Source organism: Limulus polyphemus, unplaced genomic scaffold, assembly GCF_000517525.1.
Source record: "Limulus polyphemus unplaced genomic scaffold, Limulus_polyphemus-2.1.2 Scaffold85, whole genome shotgun sequence".
In the NCBI taxonomy this organism is placed as follows: domain Eukaryota; kingdom Metazoa; phylum Arthropoda; class Merostomata; order Xiphosura; family Limulidae; genus Limulus; species Limulus polyphemus.
Window position 1 is genome coordinate 161,895 of NW_013665695.1, and position 6,404 is coordinate 168,298.

At 34.7% G+C, this 6,404-nt stretch overlaps 1 pseudogene; it reads right to left on the reverse strand.

The window, feature by feature from the left end:
* LOC106468102 overlaps positions 1–4,844 on the reverse strand; it is a 106,439-nt pseudogene extending 101,595 nt beyond the window's left edge.
* Positions 4,845–6,404: the final 1,560 nt, after the last annotated feature.

Consider the following 6,404-nt stretch of genomic DNA (forward strand, 5'->3'; position numbering starts at 1 on the left):
AAAATCTGTTCAACGGATACTCCACAGATTGGGTTATCTTTGTAGAACAGCTAGACTGAAGCCCTTATTAAAACCTGCCAACATAGTCAGACGAAAGAAGTAGACAAGTGATATAATGACAAAGCCTCTGGACTTTTGGAAGACCTTATTGTTCTCAGACGAATCAAGATTCGCTCAATTTTCGGACAGTAGAAGGATATGGGTCTGGAGAATGCCTCGCCAAGAGTCTTGGCTCAACAGATTGCAGCCAACTGTGATGCATGGTGGTTTCAGCGTGATGGTTTGGGGAGCTGTTTGCGTTGGTGGGAGATCGAGCTTAGTGGAGTGCGTTGGCAACATAAATTTTGCGAAATACGTCGAAATATTGGAGGAAGGACTCTTTCCACTTTATTCCTCGGGTTTCGTGTACAAGAACACAACGTTGTTCCAGGAAGATGGAGCACCGTGTCACACTGCTAAAAACACCCAAAAGTGGCAGGAAGAAAATGGTATCCAGAAGTTGTTCTGGCCGAGCTAATCTCCTGACATGAACCCCATCGAAAACCTCTGGGCCATACTCGACCGGCAAGTCAAGAAACAAATAAATAAACCAACTTCGAACAGCGATCTACTCCAAGTTTTGAAGCAAGATGATTCTCACGATGCCCCAAAGGATCAACGAACTCCACGAAGCGAAAGGAAGATCTACTAGATATTAATTAAATTATTAATATATCAATTCACGTGAATATGACTGAAAATTTTCATTTTTTTTCTGAAAAGGTGGTGTCTATTTACTTGTGACTAAGCTGTGTATATGTCTGTCTGTCTGCCTGTGTTTCCGCGCGCGTATCTCGAAAACTAATAGACCAATATACACGAAACTTGCACAAGATAGGAAGTGTTGAATATACAAGTCTGTTTAGTGTAAGTTATTATTTAGTTCATTTAGTAATCTAATATTTAATGTTAAAAGTAATTATTTCAAAGGCGATAGTTATGACAAGTTTCTTAACTCGGTAAGAGTAGTACGTTGTGTGTATGGTTCAATTGTTGTAAACTGACGTCACATTACTCGAAACTTCTGTATTTTTCTCGTTGTGTTAAGTGAGTATTGTTACATCATAGCGTCCCGTACTTTGTAGAAAGTTCCAGGTCTCGGTTGGAGCGCAATTTCAGTCAATAAAACAAAATAGTTAGTGAAAGAAAACGTGAAGTTAGCCGGCGTGCGAGTGATTAGTCTTAACGGGTGATTTCCATAGTGTGTTTCATAGTTGTGTTGTAACAGAGATAGAAAAATAATTTGTTGTGTGGATTGGATTCTAAAGAAATTGAACCAACCTGTGTGAACTTTTGACGAAAAAGAGACAATTATTTAAAGTTCTGGATACAACTGTGGTAATCCACGGGGTAACTTATCACTACTGTATTGTGACAGAAGAGAAGAAATAATTCGTCTTGTCAATTGGGTTCTAAAGTAACAGAACTGGCCTGTGTGGACTTTTTTACAATAAAAGAGATTTTAGAGTCTTAGATACAACGGTAATAACCAACAGTGTAACGAGTTTTTGTACATACGTTTGACTTGTTTTGAATATATTATTTTAAAACAAGTAGATTGTGTGCTGTCCATTTATTGTTGACATTTATCGCCAACAAGTCACAGACACCTACTGCAGAAGAATCCCAGCCCACTTATATAAAAACCCTGACAGGAAGTCAGTATAGAACAGTCCTTCCCAAATTTGGTTCGGATCCAAATCCGGATCACTTTGAAGCATTTATATATATAATGGGGAGATAGAACATTTTCGCGGTTTGGGGTTAATAACTCTGGAAAGCGTGATCGAATTTGTACCAAATTTCATGGGCACATTAGAGTTTAATTTTTCTCATCACACTACAAAAAAAAAAAAAATGATCCGGATCGTTGATCATTCTGAATCAGAAGAATTTTCTGAGTTCTCGAAGGTGACATTTGACGTTATCCAATATAAACGCATGTAATTTCAAAAAGGAGCGGCGGGACGAGGCATGCAATCTCTCTGATTGCTCTTGTTTTAATTGGAATTGTTGCTCTTACTTATATGACAGAAGTGGTTGAAGATGACTAAGGTTGGCAACAAATCTATTTGAATCAACTTAGGCAAGTTTAATACATTGTGGTAGAAAATAAAAAGGAGTAAAATAAAACACCACTGCAAAAAAAGACAAAAAAAAACTGTTAGCTTCATTGTTTCAAATGTAATACCACCATATCAAATGAAGTCATACCTTGCATTAGTACTCATACTAAAATATTTGTTTGTAATCGTTAAGAATTATCTTTCGGATAATGAAGTCATGTAAATTTCTTTTTGGTTGTTATTTAACAAAAACGATAATAATACCAAATTGCTAATACCAGTATCATTATCTTAGTTGAAAATTTAAACATTACACAAGAGCAATCAGAGACATTGCATACCCTCGTCCCGCTACTCCTTTTCGAGATTGCATGCGTTTATATCGGATAACGTAAAATTTCCCTTCGAAAACTCAGAAAATCCCTCTCAGATCCAGAATGATCAACGATCCGGATCATTTTTTGTAGTTTAATGAGGAGCTTCAACCTTAATGTGCCATTAAATTTGGTTCAAATCCGATCACACTTTACAGAGATATTAACCAAAAACCGCAAAAATGTCATATCTCCTCAATATAAAAATTGTTCAAAGTGATCCAGAATCCGGATCAAATTTCGGGAGGCCTGTCCCATACTGACTTCCCATTTTGTGTAAAATTTTCGTGTACATAGATCTATTAGTTTTCGAGACACGTGCGCGGAAACACAGGCAGACAGACACAGACCCGATTGCAATACCCTTACCCCAATGTTTTGATGGATTCTTTCTTTAATTCACTGAAATTACACATTTTAGTGTGTAGGAGAGAAATTAACCATTAACACTAAATTATGTTACTTAATTCCTAACCTTAAAACAAGTTAAATGAATTTTCCGCATGTTTGTTGCAATATCTCGAGTTACATGAAGAAACTCGTACAATTATAATTCATATACCGCACATCTATGTAACTGCATAAAAACAATTATTATGAATACAAAAAAAGTTCCACAAACTATCTTTACCAGAAACTACTGGTTAACAACTTTATCTTGTTTCTATATTATTAGGTAATAATTATGTAGTATTGCAATTCTAAACACACCTTCAGCACTAAGTATGCGTATGAACATACGACTACGATAAACAGACAAGTTGAATTATGCAATAATTATGCTTCTCAACTAACGTTGAGTTCAGTTTACCTTGCACACGTGTTTGATTTTTCACCGAATCTCCAATCAATTTGAAACATTCATCTCGCAAAAACATTAGACTTCTGCTCCGATTATGTCAGATTTCGTCCATGTCTTTTCATTTGTTAGCAAATATTGATATTGGTAGAAATGCAATAACAATGAGATTCAAAACAGCTCGGGACTAATGTTTAAGGCTAATAGTAAGGGTTCAATTTCCTAGGTAGATCATTATTATCTATCATTTTTATACGTACAATCTATCGTTTTGATTAATTGAGTTTTACACACTGACCTACAACACACAGTATAATTATAAAACAGAGCCTAGTTACAGTCAGGGAACTGACAGATAAGTATATTATCTCCGCTTTTAGTTTCATACGAAAATAATACTAATAATAATATTGTAAATACCAGGGATAAATTCCTTTAGCACTAACACACCGAGATATTTCTAACCACAGCTAAGTTATCAAAAGAAATAATAGAAACGAAAACAATTGTAGAGAAACAGGGTAAGATAATTATGATAACTGATAATTCATACACTGTTTTGTACTAGATTACTCCACACAATTCTGCACAATGTACACGTACTACTTAACCCATATAGTCCCTCAACCTGTTACAACACCTTGCCATTGACACGCTGACATTGGTCTACTGTGATTACATTCAATAATCATCTATCATTTAATGCAAGTTTATCATTCTTGATATATTAACACATCTATCTAAACCAGGTCTCCTAATGTTCTTTCACATAACTTTCAATAGTTACAACTCACAGAAATTCTACGTACGTATAAAAACGAGTAGTGCAGTTATTTTATGGGTGACGCAACAGTTAATTTTAGTTACTTTTTAGGCTTAAGCATCTCTGAATCTTCACAACTACATTTCATTTAAGAAATAATTACTACTACACCTTTGTATTAATTTGCTTTATCTCGAAACTGGAGGTATACGTAATATATATACATATATATATATATATATATATTATAATTATGAAACAAATTAAAAAAAAATCACTCTGTTGAAAGTATTTACAAAAATAAACACTGGCATATGCTTACACCTTAAATCTAAAAGTAATTGAATTAACTATATAAATATAAAACTAAACACTGACTGTTACTGTTACACAGCATTAGATCGAGTACACAATAGAACGAAACCCTTAGGGAAATATATTTACTCACCAGGGCCGGGAGATTCCTCTACTCCAGGCTGGGATGTGGCTGTAGAAACGTTAGCGTCGCTATTCATGGTGTCGTTTTGCTCCATGTACAGGCCCGACCCATCTACAAGCATTGCTTTGCAACAGGGGGCCTCTCCTTTCGTTGCCCGTGTTCTGTCTTACAATGTCAAGCCAAAAGCAGTACTCATATTCCAGTTTTCAAAATCACCAATATTAGTCGGGATCTTGCCTATGGCAAGCCCGAACTAACCTTGTCAAAAATCAGCGATTCTCAGTTCTTTCCGAAGACTTCTCGTGTTATAGAGGTCCGTAGATAGATCAAGGACAAGGCTTACCGCGACCAGCCAACTTCACTTTCGGCCACAGTGAGCAGGCGCGAAAGTGGGTTAGGTGAGTCGCTTAGATCAGTAAAATTAGGTCAACAACACAGCCATATACATTTTTTTATCCATAGTATATTACTAAATTTTGAACCAGTTTCACAAAGGCTATTATGTACGATATAAAGTCTTCCAATTCACTCAAAAATCGAGTTTAAACAATTAAGTACATTCGCACACTATCCTCTTTAACGTAAGCGATCGTACAAACACAAAGTCACGAGCTATTTGTCGCTACTTCAACACTAGTAGGCGATTTGAATAGAACTTAAAAGCAGATATTCGCAGAGTAAGAAGTAAAGGAATCCATTTAAATTAAGTAAAAAATTGTTTCAACATTTCATAGTTTCATTATTATCAGACATAAGCGTTTAATATAAATTTATAAGGCGAACTGATTTAATTAATTGTGAAGATACGATAAATTATCTATAAACATTTTATTGAAAAAAAATTGTTTCATAACAAACGTTTCGCAGTTGTGACACACCGATATTGGAGAGGGATCCTTATGATTATTATTTTTTGTTACCAACATTTCAAAGTGAATTAACAAACGATTATTTTGCTTCCGAAAATTCACAGTCATCATTGAATTGAATGCAAATCAAATTTTCATTACCTGCCATCCGAAACTAATTTATCTTTTCTTAATTACTATTCAAAATTATAAATTACATTTGCTTTACAATTCAATGAAATACTTTAGTTATGGCCAAAATTAGAAATTTGTCATTTTTTATGCTAATTTAATATTCATTGCAAATTTATTTTTCTTTGTCTTTAAAAATTATTTTTTCCCATATGATAACTACAAGGGTTTGGTATGGTCAGGTGTGCAGGACGCTCGACTCACAATTCACTGAACATTCTCGCTTTTTCAGCCATGGGGGCGTTATAATGTAACGGTAAATTTCACCTTTCGTTGGCAAAAAATATACCAAGTATTGGCGATGAGTGGTATTAACTAGTTGCCTTTTCCCTGGTCTATTACTTCTACATTAGAGACGGCTAACACAGATAGCCCTCGTGCAGCTTTGCATAAAATTGAACAAAACAAACAAGCAAACAACGTTTATTGAGTGTCTAAAGCAAGTGCCCTCTAGCGTAGCCTCTCTAAAATATTTATAGTGGCAATATGGTCTTACAGTAACTAGGGTAATGCTTTAGAGGAAAAACATGTTTGCCTGATTTTGTGGATAAAACTAGCTTTTATTATTACAAAATGTATATAGAATATTGCACACCTTCAATAACATAAAAAAGTTAATTTGTAATCCTATTTTGATATCATGAATAAATAAATATGTATGATAAATTTTGAGCCAGTTTCACAGAGGCTATGATGTATGCTATAAAGTCTTCCAATTCACTCAAAAATCTAGTTAAACAATTAGGTACATCCGCACATATATACCTACATACACTCACATGTATACATACATGTATATACACTGGGTGGTCACAAGTAAATACACACCTAATTTTTCGTCATTTAACTGATTTATGATAGCTAATTTGTATTCACAGAGCATT